Source organism: Aethalodelphis obliquidens, unplaced genomic scaffold (assembly GCF_003676395.1).
Source record: "Aethalodelphis obliquidens isolate GAN/ISIS:26980383/991018 unplaced genomic scaffold, ASM367639v1 scaffold7, whole genome shotgun sequence".
In the NCBI taxonomy this organism is placed as follows: Eukaryota; Metazoa; Chordata; class Mammalia; order Artiodactyla; family Delphinidae; genus Aethalodelphis; species Aethalodelphis obliquidens.
In genome coordinates, this window is record NW_020837951.1 from 51,730,871 (window position 1) to 51,753,062 (window position 22,192).

General features: G+C 41.2%; 1 pseudogene; it reads left to right on the top strand.

Moving 5' to 3' along the window:
• Positions 1-12,640: 12,640 nt before the first annotated feature.
• LOC113620188 (transcription initiation factor IIA subunit 2 pseudogene) lies at positions 12,641-14,589 on the top strand (annotated as a pseudogene).
• The last annotated feature ends 7,603 nt before the right edge of the window (positions 14,590-22,192 follow it).

Sequence of the window (22,192 nt, forward strand, 5' to 3'; positions counted from 1 at the left end):
GCCACAGGCTCAAGAAATGCTATAATTTTTCCGAAACGGACAAATAAGCATATCTGGGCACATTATTTCCTCCTGTCTCCTTGCTTCTGGTGTTTCTTTTAGATCAGCTGTCAGTCTTCCTATTGCTCCTGTGAAGGTCCTACATTTCTTTTTCTCTGACTTGCTCTACCCAATAGATGGTTATTGGCAGAGGGATAGAAAATGGACCACTTGAATAGGATAGAGAGACCAGAAATGGACCCATGAATATAAGGATATCTGTTATAATTATTTGGGAGAGTGGAAGAAAAAGGATGTATTTTTAATACACGATGCTGAGATAATTGATTATACATTTGGAAGATACATGAAATTTGATTCCTACCTAACATGATACTCAAAAATTAATTTCAGGTACACTAAATAGACCCTAAAAGGCAAGACTATTTGAAATTAATGTAGGAGAATGTCATTGTGACATTAGGGTAGAGGATTACTTAAATAAGACACAAAAGAATAACTCTAAAGGGAAATACTGATTATAATAGTTTATAATAAAATTAAAAAGTCCTTCTTTGAGATATTACAAATTGTGTGAATATATTATTCAGAATATATGAACTCCAACTAATGAATAAGAAAGAGAAATAACCTAATTGGAAAATGGACAGATGAAATAAATAGTAATTTTACAAAATCAGTTTCACGGGCTTCCCTGGTGGCGCAGTGGTTGAGAGTCCGCCTGCCGATGCAGGGGACACAGGTTTGTGCCCCGGTCCGGGAAGATCCCACATGCCGCAGAGCGGCTGGGCCCGTGAGCCATGGCCGCTGGGCCTGCGCGTCTGGAGCCTGTGCTCCGCAACGGGAGAGGCCACAACAGTGAGAGGCCCGCGTACCGCAAAAAAATAAAAATAAAAATAAAAAAATCAGTTTCACGTGACTGATGGATAAATGGTCAATTTTATTACAGTCAGGGAAATGCAAATTGAAATTGCAGTGAGCTACCATTTCATAATCAGCTGTTGAACAATACCAAGTGTTAACTAGGATATGGAGGTATAGGAATTCTTATCCACTGCTGTTAGGAGTAGAAATGGGTATATCCATTTTGGAAATGTGTTTGGCAGTGTTGAGCCATGAGCATGCCCTGTGATCTATGAATTACATGACCAGGTATATACCTTAGAGAAAATCTTGCATATGTGCACCAGGAGGCATATACAGAAATTTTCATAATGGTGTTTTTTATGAGCAGAGGTAGTATAACATATATGTTTATATACGTTAAACACATAAATAAAATATAGATTAATATAAAAATAACCTACTGGTTTATTGTGATGGTTAATCTTATGTGTCAACTTGACTGTACCATGGGGTGCCCAGATTGAACATTTTTTCTAGGTGTTTCTGTGAGGGTGTTTCTGGATGAGTTTACCATTTTAATTGGTGGACTCAGTAGATTATACTCCCCAGTGTGGATGGGCATTATCCAATCTATTGAAGGCCTAAATAGAACAAAAGGCAGAGGAAGGACGAATTCACCACTTTTGCTCCCTGCTTGCCTGTTTGAGCTGGGGCATCTGTCTTCTGCCTTTGGACTGGGGCTTACACCATCAGCTCCCCTGGTTCTCAGGCCTTCAAACGTGGGCTGGAATTATACTTCCAGCTTCCCTGCATCTCTGACTTGCAGAGGGCAGGTCATGGAACTGTTTAGCCTCCACAATAGTATGAGCCAATTTCCACGTGTGTGTGTTTGTGTGTGTGTGTGTGTGTGTGTGTGTGTGTGTGTATAACAGTAATAATCTATTTATAACAGAGCCGATAGGATATATTTTGGTTCTGTTTTTCTGGAAAACCCCAATGGATTTATCAAAAGAAAGACATACTTATACAGTGGAACACTATACAGCAGTGAATGTGAAAAAATTCACGTGCACCAACAGTGATCAATCTCACAAATACAGTATTGAATTAAAAAGAGCAAGTCAGGGCTTCCCTGGTGGCACAGTGGTTGAGAGTCCGCCTGCCGATGCAGGGGACACGGGTTCGTGCCCCGGTCTGGGAAGATCCCTCGTGCTGCGGAGCGTGCGCGTCCGGAGCCTGTGCTCCGCAACGGGAGAGGCCGCAGCGGTGAGAGGCCTGTGTACCGCAAAAAAAAAAAAAAAAAAGAGCAAGTCATAAAAGAATAATATATTGGTTTAACTCCATGATTGTAAACTTCAAATATAGACATTAAACTATATAGTGTTTCAGGAAAGCTATCAATACATAGGCAGTAAACACTATAAATTACCAACACAGTTACCTCTAACGAGGAAGGAATGGGCTCTAATCCGTGATGTATATAAGTGGCTTCTGGGGTGTGGTGGTATTTTGTTTCGTGAAACGGAGGGTGGGTGTTAAAGAAAAATACCACATCAACTTCTCTCCCCTGTGTGGGGCTGGATGGCGTTGCCCGGTGAGTCTGTAGTCACCACATCCTGGCGAAGGATGTGCATTGTGAGTGAACTCACATGTACATGAAGCCAATTTTGGCCAAATCTCCATTTGCAGATCTCCTTTTCAAAACTATCAACTCATATTCATTTGTAAGCAAACCTAACCCATCATGTTTCAAATCATCTGTGATCAGATTGTCAAAATATGGTTTTTGGTACAGCTACTTGTTTTCACAAGGTCTTTGGAGACTATTTGTGACACTGTTTAAAATTGTTCTCCTTCTGTCCTGCCTTACAAATTCTGAAACGTTTGGGCTGATTCAGTTCTTCTAAGCTGAAGGCCTCCATGCAAGGTCAAGTTAAGGTTTTCTCTCTATTTTGATTCCATGAACATTAAGGTTTCACCCTCCCACACTGCTGTATTGTTGTTGTTCTCCCCAGTCCAGGGGAGGAGCTTTCCGTTTGGCTGTAGAAGCCCAGGTCACCTTCAACCCAGAGCTTTGGAGAACTCTCCTTGAAGGAACAGCTTGGTATCACAGAGTGGCTTTCAGTTCAAAGGTGACACTATATTCCTGATCTTTCTCCTGCATCATCCTTCGTTTGTACAGGCTACTGGTGGAGAGCAGGAGGAGTGTATGCGTGATTCCATGGGGGAGGCTGGATTCTCGCAATGACTCAGTTCTCTTAGCATTTGTTTACGCCTGCCTACTCCCAATCTTTAATCCTTACAAACCTTTCCCCACCTTAGTAAAATATAGTGGATTTCAGCCTTTCTCTTGCTCCTGGTGCTTTGCAGCTGGGATGCACCTTGAACAAAATATGCCCCCCTCACCAGTCTGGCGAGGAGAGATGGTGGAATTACAGGGCCCTTGGGTGAGGGGAGGGTGAGGAGTGGAAGGAGGGAGGTTTGTTTGTGTTTCTCAAAGAGCTGCACGTGATACCAGGCTGCCTGCCTTTGCTGGTTTGAAGTCCTTGGCAGTAGCCTTTGCTTATTTCCTTGTGAGTATTCATGCATTATCATGAGGTCTTTTATTTGAGCTGGCGTAGTGGCTGCTCAGTTTTCCAGTAAGGAAGCAGACATTGCCTCATGGCCTTAGGCACTTCTGGGGGTAAAAGAATGTAAACTGCTAAAGCCCTGCCCCTTCATGTCCCGCCTCCGACTCCATTATGGGCTGAAAATAGGAACTAAAAAACAGCTAAAACACTCTGAATTGTTACAAAAGGAGAGCGCAGCCCCAGCTGACAGTGATGCGGGCTTTATGGGAGGAGAAGGTCTGCATGAGGAAAGAGAGAAAAGAAAGAGGGGACGCTCAAGTGAGCCAGGGAACAGTATATGTGGCTTTTTGAGGCTTTGTGCTACTATATACTTCCGGATTCACTAGGGGTTCTTCATTGACTTCGACTGTGTGTAGAAGATCCTGTCTAAGTACGTATCAAGTACTTTAACTCCTCTCTGATTGGAAATGTGTGAATGCATCAGTATAGAGGGGTGTGTATATTTGGCAGGGGTGGGAGAGCAGTAATTCAACAGTCCAGCAACAGAACGCAAGGGAGTGGGATGGAGTGGAGCGTGGGCCGCTGAAAAGCTGTCACCCCAGGCCGAGCCCTGGGTGCCTCCTCTCTCCCCCTGCCCAAGGGGCTTCTTTGCCAGGACCTCCAGAGGGGGGTCCAGAGGGTGGAGAGCCTGTGACAGCTAAATCACTGGATGCCTGCCTACCGGGGAAGACCCTAATGTTGGCCTGGGCCCGCTTCTGTTTTATAGCCTGATAGATTTGGGCTCTCCCTTTCCCTCTTCAGAGGCCTACAATCTGCACCAAATGTTTCACATTACTCAGTGTGAAAAACCTCCTATTCTTTCAGATTTTTTACAAGTTCATACATCCGTGGAAACCCGATATTCCATATTTCATTCTGCTTCGTGGATGTCATTGTGAGGGATGCGGGTTCACATGCAACAGGCCTCTTTTGGCTTTGATCAGCTTGACCGCAACTAATTGTAAATGGAGAACAAATGAAAGAAATATTTACAAATTTCATGGGAATTCAGGCAGGGCCTAAGCCTTCCCTAATGCTTCCATTCACAGTAAATGTTTATTGAATACTTTGACTCTACTGTGCACTTCAGTATTTATATAGTATTAGGTTTTAGCTTGTTCTGGAGGGATCCAAAGAGTTAGTAAACCGACCTTCCCCTTCTCCGTGCTTTACCCCCTTCCCTTCTGCAAACTTCCATTCCTTTGCATCGCAAAATCTGCTGCTGCCTAAGGAAAACCAACTCAGATTCCGAAGCTACAGCTGTAAGAAGGGGTAGGAGAGAAAGGGGGGGCGGGGAGAGAGACAGAGAGAAGGGGGAAAAAAAGGACCGTAAAATTTAAAACAAATTTTGAGTTGCATAGTCGAGTTGGGAAAAGTCAAATGAAATGTTTGAGATTTGTTCAAAATAAAGTTATAAATTTTTGGAGCCAGGTTAAGCAGCTGTTGGGTCAGGCAGGCTAAGGCCTAAAAGGCAGCACCAAGAGCTGAACATTATGCAATCAGTCAGCAGTTGCCTGGATACAGAGAAACACCCACAGCCCTGTAAGAGGATTTCTGATTTAGGACTTTCCACTTCTAAGCCTACTTTTCCAGAAGAATTTTTGTTCACTCAGGAAGCAAAATAACCTTTGTGATTTCTCCTTGGAGGTAATAGAGACGGGTCACGCTATGGCTAGGAAGGGGTTGGCCGACCCTCCCCTCCAGCTTCCCCGCCTCATGGCATAAGCTGGAAGTCCTCTCAGACCCTAGCTTCTTCCAACTGCTGTCATGAGCTGCTGACACTTCCCAGGGCAGCTTAGACAAGTGATGGTCCAGATACTGAAGATCAGACAGGAGGTGACTTCTTTCCAGAGAGTCCTTTGGTTACCACCTTGGACGGCAAGTGCTTCTGAGGTTGGCCAATCAATGCTCCAACAACTGCTATTTTAATCAGGAGTATTTCACATCTGTACCTGCTGTACCCTAGGCCCGTTCCACGCTAGGAGTTGGAAAAGGCTAGATTCTGTTGTTTGTGGACCCTGGCGTAACCTGCTCTTCTCCACCTTCCCACCCAGGCGTGAAAGACATGATTTAGGGGTCACACAACCCCGAAACAACCCGAAAGTCTAATGAGAGAGGTGTTTGCAAAGGAGGTGGTCGTAAGACAGGATAGACGGCTTGCGATAGAGGAGAGGTGGCAGAGAAGAGGGATGGGGCGTTGGAGAAGGAGGTCAACTCCAAAGCTAAGAAAAAGTGGGAATGGGATCCCAGAGAAGAGTGTTCAGAGCGTTGTATTACAAATTTGCTATAGAAAATAATATTTTAGCTTTTACTCATTGTTCTCCTTCCAGTGCTCTCCTCTTGCCTCTGGAGCTGCACTTCTCATTCCCAGGAGTCCTCTTTTAAAAAAATGTGCTTTTCAAACAATAGCTTCCCATCACAATGTGCTCTTATAGCCCCCCTGCATCGGCAGGCGGACTCTCAACCACTGCGCCACCAGGGAAGCCCATAGCCTGCTTACTCGTAAATGTAAGTGAACAATAGTATCAAACAGTTTTCATTTTTAAAGATTATTTGCAGAAAGCTAAATGGACAGAGCTGGAATGGTGGCTTTCTTAGCCGCACAGCAGAGCACAGAGCTGGCTAGAAGTGAATTAAGTGACCACATGCGAACAGCTTGACCTTGCATGTAGTCAGTTAGTGGGGGACATTGGTCTTGGTGGGTAAGGTACTGCTCTGTAGCCTCCAAGGGCAAGATAGTATGGTGTTTAAGGACTTTAATTTTGGAACCAGACTAGCAAGGTCAAATCTTGTCTCTGCCGCTAATAAGCTGTGTGATGGGCAAGTTTCTCAACTGCTGTCTACCTCAGATTCCTCATCTAGAAAGTGGGGCAAATAATAGTGCCTATGTCGTAGCATTGTTCTGAGAACTGAATGAGTCAATGTACATGAGATGTTTAGAGTAGCACCTAGCACATAATACATGGTGCATCAATACTGGCTGTTTTATTATCTCAGGAGGCAAGAGGTATTTTCTTTATCAGAGAATTGAATTCTCACTGCCATCTTAGCAACAGAAGTGTTTATGCAACTTAGATTTCTTTGCTCTTTTAGAAAGATACTCTACTTTAGGGCCTTTCTGGGACTAACAATCCTATCAATTTACATTTAGTACTCAGGAGTGACTGCTGTGTTTTCATGTTTTAGTTATTTCTTATGGGTTTTAATTCAACACTATATGTATTTTAAATCATATATGTATTTTTAAAATGTATGTTCCCCTTAAGAATCGAGAGGAGAAAATCCACCTGCAGTGCATTTGCGGAAGAATGCTCAATTAGAAAGATCTATATATATCCAAGAATATATACAAGAAAAATAGGAAAATAGGCACCTATGTTCTCTTCATATGATATATATTACACATTCATGCTGGGATTAGACATTGTATCTTGATGATGGGTGCATATGGGTTTGTTTGTACACCTGTTTATGTGGTGTAATGTGACTCTGTTTGTATAGGTGCATGTCTATGTGGATATAGATACATGTAGACACTCTGAAAACAGTGCTTCTGTGACTATAGAGTGAACAAAGCCCCAAACCCATTGATTATGTGACTATTGCTCACATAATACACAAATCCTAAAGCACTGCTAAATGTCAGAATTGTGGGAAAAGGGAGATGGTCTTAGAACGTCTTCTATAGCATTCCGTGCGACATTGTGATTTAATTGTCCTGGAATGTAGCACAAGAGGTTTGCACTTCTTACCCGCTTGAGCCCTGAGAAAATTATAGGCTCAACCAAATTACAGTGAAACAAAATCTGTTGAAAACGAACAATCTGTTTTATGAATTATGCCACAATATAAATATTCAATAATTAATACATGCTAATACACGCATTCAATATATTCAACTTTTCAACTGCAAATATTTTCTAGAATGCCTTTATGTAGTTACATCCACTGTCTGTGGAAACTGAATTTTAGCTTTAGCCTTGGGTCAATTTCAAACAATGACAGTTCACTGGAAGTGACTCCAGATGCCATTGAACATGGAAATTGAAAACTGGCAGCTAGCATGCCGGATTTTGCCAACAATTGGGTTTTGTTTGGCCGCTTGGTATCTGTATGTGTGTGTGTGTGTGTGTAAACATTTTATCGAGGTATAATTGTGACACAATAAACTGCACGTATTTAAAGTATACAATTTGATATTTCACAGGTATATACCTGTGAAACCATCTTTACAATCAAGATAATTAACATATTCTTCACCACGGAAAGTTTTCTCATTGCCCTTTGTAATCCCTCCTTCCTGTCCTTAGCCCCTGCAGGCAATCACTGATCTACTTTCTGTCACTATAGATTAGTATGAGTTTTCTGAACTGCGAATTTCTGAATGGAATCATACTGTATGTACTCCTTTTATGTCTGGCTTCTTTCACTCAGCATAATTATTTTGAGATTCATCCCAAAATCATAATAATTACAAAGGTTTTCTCCTATGTTTACTTGTAGAAGTTTTATAATTTAGGTTTTACATTAGGATCTACATCCATGTTAAGTCAATTTTTGAACATGATCTATGTTCTGTATCTATGGTTCCATAGATGGAAGTTCATTTTTTTTTTTCATATGAATACTGAATTATCCCAGCACACACTCTTTGTTGGAAAGACTATTCTTTATTCACTGCATTGCTGTGACAGTCTCAAGCTGGGGCAGTTGTAGGGCTTACCTCATTTTCCATTTCTCAGAGGTCAGTGTCCCTCATTGACTGATGTCCAGTGTCCATTGTTTCATATATTTAGTCTATTTTTGTTTATTTCAAGTGGGAAGGTAAGTTTGATCCCTGCTCCTCCATCTTGGTGAGAAGTAGAAGTCCCATGCTTAGAGTATCTTTGAAATTTAAAATGTGTTTCCAATAGATAAAAATTAGGAAATATCGTATTCAATCTAGATTTCTGGCTTCTCATGGAAAATCTGCAGATTCGGCGAAATGAGATACACACTCCACGTGGCATCAGTCGATTGCACAGTTCCCTCTTTCTTTGTGGCAGGAGCTTCCTAGCTTCTCGCAGTCCCCATCTTGCTTGCTTCACTCATTTTTTTTTTTTTTTTTTTTGTGGTACGCGGGCCTCTCACTGTTGTGGCCTCTCCCGTTGCGGAGCACAGGCTCCGGACATGCAGGCTCAGCGGCCATGGCTCACGGGCCTAGCCGCTCTGCAGCATGTGGGATCTTCCTGTACCGGGGAACGAACCCGTGTCCCCTGCATGGGCAAGCGGACTCTCAACCACTGCGCCACCAGGGAAGCTCTTGCTTCACTCATTTAACTTACCTACTCGACCCCCTTAGGCCTGATCAGTCCAAGTCTTTCATTTCATTTCAGGAGGAAAGGGAGAGAGGCAAAGTGAGATGGTATTAGAATCTGGGTTATCTGGCTCCAAATCCAGTGGTAGTTCCACTGAGATTGAACAGTCATATTGTATTACTGGTATGGAGATAAGCAAACTGAAGGTCTCATGAATTGCTGACAGGTTTAGATGCTCAGTGCCTATCACTCACACTCTTCTTACATCTTGATATTTATCTGTGAAGTTTATTATAATTTATCTGTTGCAGTATTTGGAAGCAAATTATGTAGTAGGGATTTAACTGTTAATTTTTTTTAAAGAATTGCTTATTCAACAAAACCATCTTTTGAGGATTATCATTTTTCCTTATTAAATAAATTGCCCGCACACCTATCAGAATGACCAAAATCTGGAACAGTGACGACACCAAATGCTGATGCGGTTGTGGAGCAGTAAGAACTCTCATTGATCGCTGGTGGGAATGCAAAATGGTGCAGCCACTTTGGAAGACAGCTTGGCAATTTCTTACAAAACAAAAATATGCTTACCGTTTGATCCAGGAATCATGCTCCTTGGTATTTACCCAAAGGACTTGAAAACTTATTTTCCCCCCAAAACCTGCACATGAATGTTTATAGAAGCTTTATGTATAATGACCAAAACTTGGAAGCAACCACGATATCTTCAGTAGACGAATAAATAAACTGTGGCACATTCAGACAATGGAATATCATTCATTGCTAGAAAGAAGTGGGCTGTTAAGCCACGAAAAGACATGGAGGAAGCTTAAGTGCATATTTCTGAAGTGAAAGAAGCCAATCTGAAAAGGTTACATAATGAATGATTCTAACTATATGACGTTCTTACCCCAAAACTATGGAGACAGTAAAAAGCTTAGTGGTTGTCTGAGGCTGCGGGGAGGGACAGATGAATAGCCAGAGCACAGAGGAACTTTAGGTCATTGAAAATACTTTGTGTAATACCATACCGATAGATACGTGTTGTTACACATTTGTCCAAACCCATAGAATGTACAACACCAAGAGTGAACTGTAACGTAAACTATGGACTCTGGGTTATAACGATATGTGAATGTAGGTTCATCAGTGGTAACAAAGGTACCACTCTGGTGGGGGATGCTGATAATTGGGGAGGCTGTATATGTGAGGGAGCAGGGGTATATGGGAAATCTGTACCTTCCAGTCAATTTTGCTGTGAACCTTAGACTGCTCTAAAAAGTAAAGTCTTAATAAAAATAAATAAATTGCTGGCAGCATTTATGTTGAGTGTTGCAAGCTCTGAGTTCCCACCATAAGATAATACTGAAATGACAACAATGTAGAGAATATGTTTATGGTATTTCTCATCTATTCATAACGGTTTTTAGATTATTGAAGGTGTTTATATATATGTATATACATGGAGAAATTCAATCTGTTAGCCTGGGAAATGACCTAATAACAAGTTATATTTACCCATCCCCTGTCTCAATTGATTAGTCAAAGTATTATTAAACTGTTGTGCAAAATATAGGAATAAGGGTCAAGAAACAAATCACAAAACCACTAAGGATCATGTGAAGTCACACTTTCTTAGTAGACATGTTGTAAAAATGCGTACGATGCATTTTTGGAAACGAGTCCAACATCTTACAAAAATCTGTCTCTTTACTGTCAGATGTTAGAGGCGATGGAAAAATACACTACATAGAACAATTTATAACTTTTGATTTCATATTCTGGCTTAAAAAATAGACCCTGTAGAAAAAGAGCTGAAGGCATAATACGGAATTATATTGGTATTATTTTACTGACTTACCACAGATGACTATTTCTGATTTAGAAACAAAAAGGAACTGTCAAACTCTCTTATGATTTCCATGTGTTGGATTATATTAGATACCTAACAGAAACTTGTTTTACCTGCTTGCAAGAGCTTTTAAAACTGCCTGTGTGACAAAGAATACCATTCCAAAAGCAAAGTGGGAACATGCTTTTACTAAGATAGCAGATAATAGCAAAGCTTGGGCTTCTGGGGAATATGTTCCCTTCCAGCCCAGCAGCTGGAGAGCTGCCCTTGACCGACAGAACGGAGCAAAGAGCTCAGGATGTGGGTTTCCGCTTTTCGGAGCTGACAGTATTGGGGTGTAGGGTACTTTATATATTGGTAAGTTCTCAGACAGTAAATTCTGCTCTTCTAACAGGTTTTCAAAAGAGTGTTGTTTAAAACCACTGAGCGCTTTTTCTGTTTCTTTCATGCTTACCTGTCTTCATTCCTGTTTTCTCTCTCTTCCTCTCTTTGCCTTTTCCCCTCGTCCTCTGCACCTTCTTAGGACTTGCTTCTTTCTGGACTCGAGCATGTCTATGTTAGCCTCTCCTTGAGAATCCTCACTTAACCGCACCTCTCCACACATATCCTTCTCCCCCTTAGCATGTCTCTTTAGAAGCCTTAAACAGAACATTCACACCCACTGTGTCTCCTCAAATCCAGCAATGTGACCAGTTTCTGTCCCCAGTTCCCTTCCAAAGCTTCCATTCTGGCTAATATCTCCTGTGGTCTGTTCATGGAGAGAAAGATTGATCAGACTGAATTTTTTAGTGATCTCATGCCTCCTTGGGCAGAGTTTGTTTCTCTTCTTTCTAAGCCAATTTGACTACTGGAGACATTTTTTTCACTTTATTTTCTTCTCACTTCATTTTTCTTACATTTTCTCCACCTTCTCCCTCCTGACTCTTCATTAACCTGATCATCGACTCCTTTTGGCTCTACACTCCACATCGATTTCCTCCCAGATCGTATCTCCTCTTATTGCATTTCCTACATTTTCATAGACAATCTGTAATTTAAAGTTTTGTTTTGACCCCAGAGCTTGGAAATATGCTGATAAGTTTTTGATAGTCTGGGTTTCTTTCACCGTCTTCCTTCACTCACCATCACTCTTGGTTTTCCTTTATTAAAACAAAAAATGTTATTGTCACCACTGGAGAGAGCATTTACTCAAAGTTGATTTTCTCTCCTGAAGACATCTTTCTTTTCACACATAGTTGTGCACATCTCTTTCCTTGTTGCGACTCCTGGAGACCATTCGTGATGAGATGTTTATTTTGTGTTTGTGGCTCTTTATCATTTTCCTCCCAGTCATCCTTCCCTATCTCCATTCTAAGCCTAACTTTGACTTCCTTGCCTTGAGGAAGGTTGTAGATGGGTCTGAAGATGAGGTGCTTGAAGTGGCTCCCTGGCCCTCCTTCAGCTGCTGGCTTTTGCTTTTCTGGAGAGGGTAGGCGAGTAGAAGGTTGGGCAGATGGAAAGTGATGGACAGAGAGTCTCCTCCTGGCCTGGGGAGGAGACAGAGGGTCATGGTCCATGGCTCCCATGAAAGCTGATGACCTGTGACCCACTCTCACGTGCCTTAAGGGAAGGACAAGACTGGGACTAGGGTGAGGCAAGTGAGGCAACTGACTCAGGCATAAAATTTGAGAGGACTCTAAAAAAACCCTCAGTAATCAAGGTAATTATATTTTATTGCAATATTTTAAAAAGTAAAAATTAATGCAAAAAAATCCATGATGAACAAATATCAATATTTTAAATAAAGACAGGATGTGGAAGGGGTGGAACTCCAGAGGATGGTAGCTGGTGTATCCCAGGCATTGTTGCCCCCAGGCAGCTTAGCAATGATTCCCAGGCCCCAAGGGCACTGATGTAGCGGAGTCCCTTGATTGCTAGGAATCCTGGGGGTTTGGGCAGGAGCCATCCCAACAACAACGAGTACGGAGAGATGGACAGAGGGGGCATCTGTAAAAATTTTTTGATGTCGAAAAACCCCTGGAGACCTTTGCGTAGCCATGGGTAGGAGCCCAGATAATGGTAGAAATGGGGCCTTACTTTTGGATAGATGTTTTATTTCAAATAAATAGAAATAAGGCACTTACGGCACTCACAGCTTTACTGTTGCAAATTCATACTGAGTACACTGCCTCCATCGGGAGCTTTGTCACTATCTTGAGTGAGGAATGGGAAGCTGAGATTCTTTATTTTCTCTCCCCAGTTCTGTATTGCCTTCCCTTCCCTATCACAAAGTCCACTCCTGTTATTAACCTGTGACTCACTGACCCTGGCTTTCATACGTTTAAAGATCTGGAAAGAGTATATAAAAAACCAAAGACATCCTCTGCTGCTTGCTTTCACATCCTTAAGATCTGACCTCTTTTTTTCAGGTCTCAGAATCGGCACCTTAATATGGGTTCTGCAAGGCAGCTTGACTTGACGGAACGGTCATGGGCCCCCTGAATGCTAGGCCTGACTCTGCTCTGAACGAGCTGTGTGAATGTGGATAAGTGAGTAACTTTCACTCTCTGACCCTCAGTTTCCTTATCCGTGCAGAGGGGCTTAAACTAGATGAGTCCTAAGGTTTCTCTCTGGCCCAACATTCCATGCATTCTAAGGATGATTTTATTTGTCACCGAAATGCGGATTTCCTGCCAGTTCACTTATGATCACTGTAAAACAGCCCAGCTCTGATCTTACTTCTCACCCTGTACTTTGGCATTGTAGTTTCCATTTTCAAAATCTGTTGGCCTTTAGGTGTCATCTGTGTCAAAATCAGATTCTTCACTCTCGGTTTCAAGATGCCAGCTTATCAAACGAAAATCTCTAACAAGGTCTTTGCTCTGCTTGAATGTAAACTTCGCTGAATGATAAAGCAGAAAAAGAAACCATAAGACTTTGGGCCAACCATAAACTAGTTTCCTCGTCTGTGAAATAAAGAGGTTTTATTAGATGCTCTTTTAAGCCCTTTTCAGTTTTAAAATTCTAAATTACGTCAAGAAGCATGATGTTCTTAGATTCTGAATAAGTTTGATATCTTTTTTGTCCCAATCATCAGCTTTTAGAGTATTCCAAGTTTCTTCACCCATCGATTACCTACAGATTTACATAGAAGTATCAGCTTCTTAGTTCTTGCGTGGCCCACCAAATTTATGTAACTTGGTGTTTGACGAACACTGCTGTTTTATAAAGAGGTTGGGAGTTCCCCTAATCCATATTATTTTAAACATTTAAAAATCTGAAAAACTTTTTTTTTTTTTTTTTTTTTTTAAGTGTAAAGTGGTCATTCTAGCCACTACAGAAAAGAAAGCTGTGTATGTTCTCTACTTCATTTGCCAAAAGAACTGCATAGGCTTTATCATTCTAATGCTTGGGGACTGTGAGATTTGTCTTGTTTTAAAGACAATGGTGGAGGTCTCCTTGCTTCCTGGTGTGGTTTCACTGCCAGGTTCTGTGAGTACTTCTGGGTCACTGACCCAGCTCTGCAGTCTCTGGGGCTGCTGAAGGGGCCATTGGGGAAAGCAGGCACCTCCTGTTGAGTCATGGCTGTGTTGCTCTGTCCCACAGGACTTCAAGAATTTCTTTCTCTTAAGTGGTAGCATATCAGTTATACAGAAATGCACTTTAGGAAACAGTCTTCAGGAGGGTGCAGATAAGTTCCTACCGTCTTAATAGATCATCCCCAACTCACCCTTCAAGTCCCACTTCAGTGTGATAAGGCTAAAAATTGAGCTCTGGCACCGACACTCAGGGACAGAGTCAACATTCCAGAGGCTCTGCACATATGTACACATTCTGTGATAACGTGTGGACTTCTGTATGGAGTGAGGCTGAATTCAGAGAGATGACAGAGCTTATTAAAGTGGATAAAGTGAAAATTGTAACTTATGATGGTAAAAATACTGGCTTTAATACTACAGAATGCATAGAGGAAAAATGGCTTTTTAGTGCCGTCTTCTGTCATTAAGCAGCACTTTTTGAAGTGCAACAAAAAGAGACTTTAGAAAACATTATTCTAGAAATGCAGGAGTGATTACACTGTGCTGCACGGATTGGAGGATGTCAGTAGAGAGAAGCTTATAATTCTGTGACCTCTTACATCATTTTCATTATGCAGCATGAAGAAACTTAACTTTTTATGACAAGTCAAAATTGTTGCCAAAGAACAGTATTTAATAAACTCATTCTAAAACTCAATGTGACTAATAATAGGTGGCACTGTTAAGCTAGCAATATAGAGATATTAGATAAGCATTTTATTAGCTTTAGATAAAGGGTACCATGTTCATTGTAGGGAAGTTGGAAAAATATATCATTTCAGTAAAGTCATGTCAGTTTTATCAGTTGTAACTTTTGCAGTTAATAAAAAGCATTAGCAAGAGGTTATAGCAAATTCTGGATAAATTTTACTTAGAAAATCCATTTTCTAAAGTAATACAGAATCAGTGGTAACATTGGTATGAGAAACCTACTAAGAAATAAAACTCTGTTAGGAAAAAGTAGATAATCTTCAGACAGAGTTCCCAGCCAAAACAAAGCAACAAAATCAAACCACAAAACCCTGTTCCCAATAAGATAAAATAGTCCCATTTGACATTAAGTCATTTCTTGAACTGGCTATATTGATCAAGATTCATACATTTAAAAATAACCTTACATCCTAATGTGTGTTTGACTTTTAGTTTAAAAATCTTATTAAATGTAAAATAAAAGGGACAGTGGTGTGGAGACTCTTGAAGTCTTCGGGTTGAAACTTTCAGTGCTTGGATTCATTTTGCTGAATAGGAAGAGAGCAAGTTGGAGTGAGATTATATGTTTTCTTAATCCTTCTTATGGTTTTAGTAGCTATCTCTTCTGTAATGTTTTCTGCTGCCTTCTCTTTTGAAATACTGGCATGCCTTGAAGATATGACGGGTTCGGTTCCAGACCACTGCAATAAAGTGAATATTGCAGTAAAGTGAGTCAAGTGAGTCATTTTTCTCAGTGCATACAAAAGTTATGTTAACACTATATATATCTATGTATTCCTTTTCAGATTCTTTTCCCTTATAGGTTGTTACAAAATATTGAGTAGAGTTCCCTGTGCTACATAGTAGGTCCTTGTTGATTATCTATCTTATATATAGTAGTGTGTATATGTTACTCCCAAATTCCTAATTTATCCCTCCCCTCAACAGCTCCCCTTTGGTAACCATAAGTTTGTTTTCTGTATCTGTTTTCTGTTTTGTAAATAAGTTCATTTGTATCATTTTTTTTTAGATTCCACATATAAGTGATATCATATGATATTTGTCTTTGACTTCACTTAATATGATAATCTCTAGGTCCATCCATGTTGCTGCAGATGGCATCATTTCATTCTTTTTTATGGCTAATTAGTATTCCATTGTATATATGCACCACATCTTCTTTATCCATTCATCTGTTGATGGACATTTAGATTGCTTTCATGTCTTGGCTATTGTAAATATGTTGCAGTAAACACTAGGGTGCATGCGTCTTTTCTAATTATGGTTTTCTCTAGATGTACGCCCAGGAGTGGGATCACTGGATCATATGGTAGTTCTATTTTTAGTTTTTTAAGGAAACTCCATACTGTTCCTCATAGTGGCTGTATCAATTTACATTCCCACCAACAGTACAAGAGGGTTCCCTTTCCTCCACACCCTCTCCAGTATTTATTGTTTGTAGAGTTTATGATCATGGCCATTCTGACTGGTGTGAGGTGATACCTCATTGTAGTTTTGATTTGCATTTTTCTAATTAGTGATGTTGAGCATCTTTTAATGTGCCTTTTGGTCATCTGTGTGTCTTCTTTGGAGAAATGTCTATTTAGGTTTTCTGCCCATTTTTTGATTTTTTTGTGTGTGTGTGTTGTTTTGCTATTGAGCTGTTTGTATATTTTGGAGATTAATCCCTGTCGGTTGCATCGTTTGCAAATATTTTCTCCCATTCTGTAGGTTGTCTTTCCATTTTTCTTTATGGTTTCCTTTGCTGTACAAAAGCTTTTAATTAGGTTCCATTTGTTTATTTTTGTTTTTATTTCCATTACCCTAGGAGATGGATCCAAAAAGATATTACTGTGATTCATATCAGAGAGTCCTGCCTATGTTTTCCTCTAGGAATTTTATAGTATCTGGTCTTACATTTAGGTTTTTAATCCATCTTGAGTTTATTTTTGTGTATGGTGTTACAGAGTGTTCTAATTTCATTCTTTTACATGTAGCTGTCTGGTTATCCCAGCACCATTTATTGAAGGCAGTGTCTTTTCTCCATTGTATATTCTTGCCTCTTTTGTCCTAGATTAATTGACCATAGGTGCATGGGTTTACTTGTAGACTTTCTATCCTGTTCCATTGATCTATATTTTTCTTTATGTGCCAGTGTCATTCTAATTTGACTAATGTAGCTTTGTAGTATAGTCTGAAGCTAGAGAGCCTGATTCCTCTATCTCCATTTTTCTTTCTCAAGATCGCCAGGCTATTCGGAGTCTTTTGTGTCACCATACAAATTAAAAAAAAATTTTTTCTGGCTCTGTGAAAAATGCCATTGGCAATTTGAGAGGGATTGCACCAAATCTGTAGATTTCCTTTTACTTATCCACAGTAATTAAAAATTCTTTCAAAGTTGGACTCAGTCCTCTCAAACTCTGCTGCTGCTTTATCAACTAAGTTTATGTACTATTCTAAATCATTTGTTGTTATTTCAACAATCTTCATAGCACCTTCATTAGGAGTAGATTCCATTTTAAGAAACCACTTTCTTTGCTCATCCGTAAGAAGTAACTCTTCATACATTAAAATTTTACCTTGAGATTGCAGCAATTCAGCCACATCTTCAGGCTCCACTTTTAATTCTAGTTCTCTTGCTTTTTCCACCACATCTGCAGTTACTTCCTCCACTGAAGTCTTGAACCCCTCAGAGTCGTCCATGAGAGTTGGAGTCAACTTCTTCCAGATCCCTGTTAATGTTGATATTTCGACCTCTTCCCATGAATCACAAACGTTCTTAATTCACCATCTAGAACGGTGAATGCTTTCCAGAGGTTTTCAATGTACTTTGTCCAGATCCATCAGAGAAATCACTATCTCTGGCAGCTAGAGCCTTATAAAATCTATTTCTTAAATAATAAGACTTGAAAGTCAAGATGACTCCTTGATCCATGGTCTACAGTATGGATGTTGTATTAGCAGTCATGAAAACGTTGCTAATCTTGTTGTACATCTTGATCAGAGCTCTTGGGTGACAAGATGTCAGTAATAATTTGAAAGAAATCTTTTCTGAGCCGTTGGTCTCAACAGTGGGCTTAAAATATTCAGTAACCCATGTTGTCAACACATGTGCTGTCATCCAGGCTTTGTTGTTCCATTTATAGAGCACAGGTAGAGTAGAGGTAGCATCCTTCTTAAGGGCTAGGATTTTTCAGAGTGGTCAATGAGCAGTGACTTCAACTGAAAGTTGTCAGCTGCATCAGCCCCTAAAAAAGAGGGTCAGCCTGTCCTTTGAAGCTTTGAAGCCAGGCATTGACTCCTCCTCTCTAGCTATGAAAGTCCTAGATGGCATCTTCTTCCAATGCAAGGCTGTTTCATCAGCATTGAAAATCTGTTGCTTAGTGTAACCACCTTCATGAATTATCTTAGCTAGATCTTCTGCATCATCTCCTGCAGCTTTTGCATCAGCACTTGCTGCTTCATGTGGCACTTTTATATTATGGAGATGACCTCTTTCCTTAAACCTCATGGAACAACCTCTGCTAGCTTCCTCACATCTTTCAGCCTTCATGGAATTGAAGAGAGTTAGGGCCTTTCTCTGGATTAGGCTTTGGCTTAAGGGAATGTTATGACTGGTGTGGTCTTCTATCCAGACCATTAAAACGTCCTCCATATTAGCAATAAGGCTGTTTCGCTTTCTTATGATTCATGTTTTCAATGGAGTAGCACTTTTAATATCCTTCAAGAACTTTTCTTTGCACCTGTAACTTGGCTAACTCTTTGTCACCAAGAGGCCTAGCTTTCATCCTGTCTCAGCTTTCAATATACCTTCCTCACTAAGCTTAATCATTTCTAGCTTTTGATTTAAAATGAGAGATGTACAACTCTTCCTTTCACTTGAACACTCAGAGCCCACTGTAGGGTTATTACTTCAGTATTGCTGTGTCTTAGGGAAGGGGGAGACTTGAGGAGAGGGAGAGAAATGGTGGAATGGCTGGTAGGTGGAGCAGTGAGAACACAATTTATTGATTAAGTTTGCCATCTTATTTGGATGGGGTTTGTGGCACCCCAAGTCAATTACAACAGTAATATCAAACATCACTGATCATAGATTATCATGACAAATATAACAATAATGAACATATTTGAAATGTTGTGAGAATTACCAAAATACGACAGAGACATGAACTGAGCAAATGTTGTTGGAAAAATGGTGCCCATAGACTTGCTTAACACAGAGTTGCCACAAACCTTTGGTTTGTAAAACACACAATATCCATGAAGCACAATAAAGCAAAGTTCAGTACAATGAGGTAAAGGGAGAAAATACTGTATCGTTCATGTTGAACAACCCAGGCAGAAAGAAGCCATGAGAGAAACATTCTCCAAGGAGTAGCAGCTGCTGACCTGCATCGGCCCATTCTGGGATTCCTGACCTTGACTGTGACACCTGGGGTTGGCCCAGTCCAGCTATGCATACATAACACCTGGAGTGATATCTTTAATGTGGAACTTTTTGAAAATTAGCAAAAGAGGCGTTATGGTCCGGTGAAGCCATCAGCAAAGTGCGCTCCCAGACCACGCCCATCAGAATCATCTGGGGGGTGCTTGAGATCCTGGACTCCACCACAATCCCACTGAATCTGAAACTCGGGGGGTGTGGTCTGAGAGCCTGCAATTTTCACAAGATCCCCAGATAATCTGTACTGGCTTTTGAAAGTGTCTGCTCTTGTAGTTAGTTTCAATATCTCTGGGTTCAGATCCTGGTTCTGTCCCCCTTTATGTGACCTAGAAGAGCTCTTTAAGCTCTCTGAGTCCAACTTTCCTTCTCCATGAATTAGGAATAACGATGGTACCCGCTTCCTAGGGTCCTGTTGAGAAATGAGATAGGCTTTGAAGCACTTACTGCAGTACCTGGTACCTATGAAACATTCATAAATTTGAAAAGCTATTCTTACCATTATTTTTAAAAATTGTATAAAGGATGGCAGAATCTCCACTCTGATTAGAGAGCAACATAGAATGTTTGTTTATTGGAGTGAATACTAACTATACAGTAGATTCTGATATTAAATTATAGCACCTCTTTACTAAAGGGGTTAAAGCAATGGTCACTTCTCTAGCTTTGCCTGCACTTTTCTTGTCCCAGATTTTGCTAACATTCTTTTGGCTGCTCTGTTTGGTTCTTGTTTCTCAAAGGCAAGGGTGTAGCCCTCTTTGGCTGGTTTTAAGGCCATTGCTCCTGAGTTTCTGCTTTTGAACCGTTTCCAAGGGGAGTCTTCAGCAGATGATTTACAAAGAGGGCTTTGATGCTCTCTAGCTTGTCCTGCAAAACGCTGTCCGTTTCCCTTAGCTGTTAACCCTGGTGGCCTTTGAGAGCACGGCCCTGCAGCTGTCTCTCTCCAGTCACTCTCCTGTCCCAGCCTGCAGCCTCTCTTTGCTGTGCTCAGCTTTCTCTGCTGACCACAGCCTTTCTGGGATGGTTACGGGATCCCCATTTTCTGAGACTGGTGGGACAAATCACTTTCTTGTGGGCATTTGAACAGCAAAGGGATTCCTCGTTGCAAACACGGTGACGTTTTCTGGATAACACCAGTAAATATCATACATACTCCCTTCTTCTCATAGATTATTTTCTTAACTGTTTATATTAGTTGATGTTTAGGGGTTGTTAATGGTGAAGAATCACTGATTCTGAAGGCTAGAAAGGTTCTTGAGTCATGATTTATTTGTCTCTTTTCCAGAAAATATTTTAGGACAAAACCAAGTACAGCCTGGGTGACTTGAAAAGAATTGGCATTTACTTCTCCCAGTTCTGGAGGCTGGGCTGTTCCAGATCAGGGTACCAGCAGAAGACCTAGTGCTGGTGAAAGCCCTCCGCCTGGTTTGTAGACGACTGTTTTCTCATTCTCACCTGGCAGAGAGGGGGTTGGGGGGAAAACCTTTCTCTCCTCTTTTAACAAAGGCACTCGTCCCATTATGATCTAATTACCTCCCAAATGCCCCTCCTCTAAATACCATCACATTGAGGATTTAGACTTCAACATACGAATTCTGGGGAGAAACAAACTTTCAGTCTATGGCCTGTGCTGCAGCTACTGTGAGAGTTTATCAGAGACTTTCGTTGTAAAACTTGCAAAGCCAGGGCACTTCCAGTCTTGTAGTGCGGTTTGTGGTAAAAGAACAGGCGCTCAAGGCTCGTGGTACAGATTGGAGTGAAAGGGCAGAACATGCCTCAAGTCCTGGACTCACTCAGTTGAGGGAGGGGGCGCTGCAGGTCCTTGTGGAGCCACAGCGAGGGGAGCAAGAGGACAACAGATGTCTTTGGCCGGAGATGCCAGGAGGCAAACAGGCTCTGAGAGAGTGGGAGGGAGTGCGTTCACTTTTGCCGGAGGATGGAGCTTCTGAGACTAAGTCCCACATAAGGCGGCTGTGCGCACGGACAGACTCAGGCCCAACAGAGATTGGTAGATACTTCCAAGCCAGGTACTGCTTTTGACACTTCTTCTTCTATCACCTTGAGCTTCTCCAGGTTGTACCAATCAGTAAGCCCCCTCCTCTGCATAACTGAGCGTCCTGGGAACCAGAATAATCCCAAGGTTCCTTGAGGAATTTAGGATTGGAGCTGGGAGAGCTGGAAGGTCTGAAGGAGATTCCATGAGGCTGAGATTCCATGAACAGAGGCCCCTGTATTCCCTGGGAACTCTGTGCCACTTGGGACAGGGTGGCAGCATGGCAGAGTGGTAAGAACATTTGAATTTGGGGTTCAAAAAATCTGGAATCAATTCCAGGCTCCTCTGTGCATTTAGGAAGTACACAGTGCCCACAACTAGCGTTTGTTAAATGTCTGTGTCAGTCACTGATCAGGTATTCACACCTGCAAGTATTAACTTACAAGTATTTTTAAGTATTTAAGAGTATGCTATGAGGTTGATATTATTAACTTCATTTCACAGATGAAAAAGTTAGGCACAGAGGGGTTAAGTAACTTGCCTAAGGTCACACAGCAAAGACTGGAACCCAGGGAATGTGCCTTCAGCACCTTTGCTCTTAACCAGTAAGCTCGCCTATTTCTGTTTCTTTATCTGTCAAGTGAGGTTAACAATAGCTTCTTTAGTGTTGGGAAGATGAAATTTTCAATGAGATGGCAACAGATGAAGCACCCTTCTTTGCCTGGGTCACCAGGTTAGCAGTGCTCAACCGCCAACAGCTGCAGTTCCTCTCTTCCTTTTTCATGTTATGCAGGACCACTCCCTGTTCTGGACAAAGCTGGAGCCTCTCGTCTCGCATATGTCCAGTCCTCCTTTCCTCCCCTGGGCTGCCTGCTGCCCTTCTGTTTGCACTTGGAGCTGCAGCATC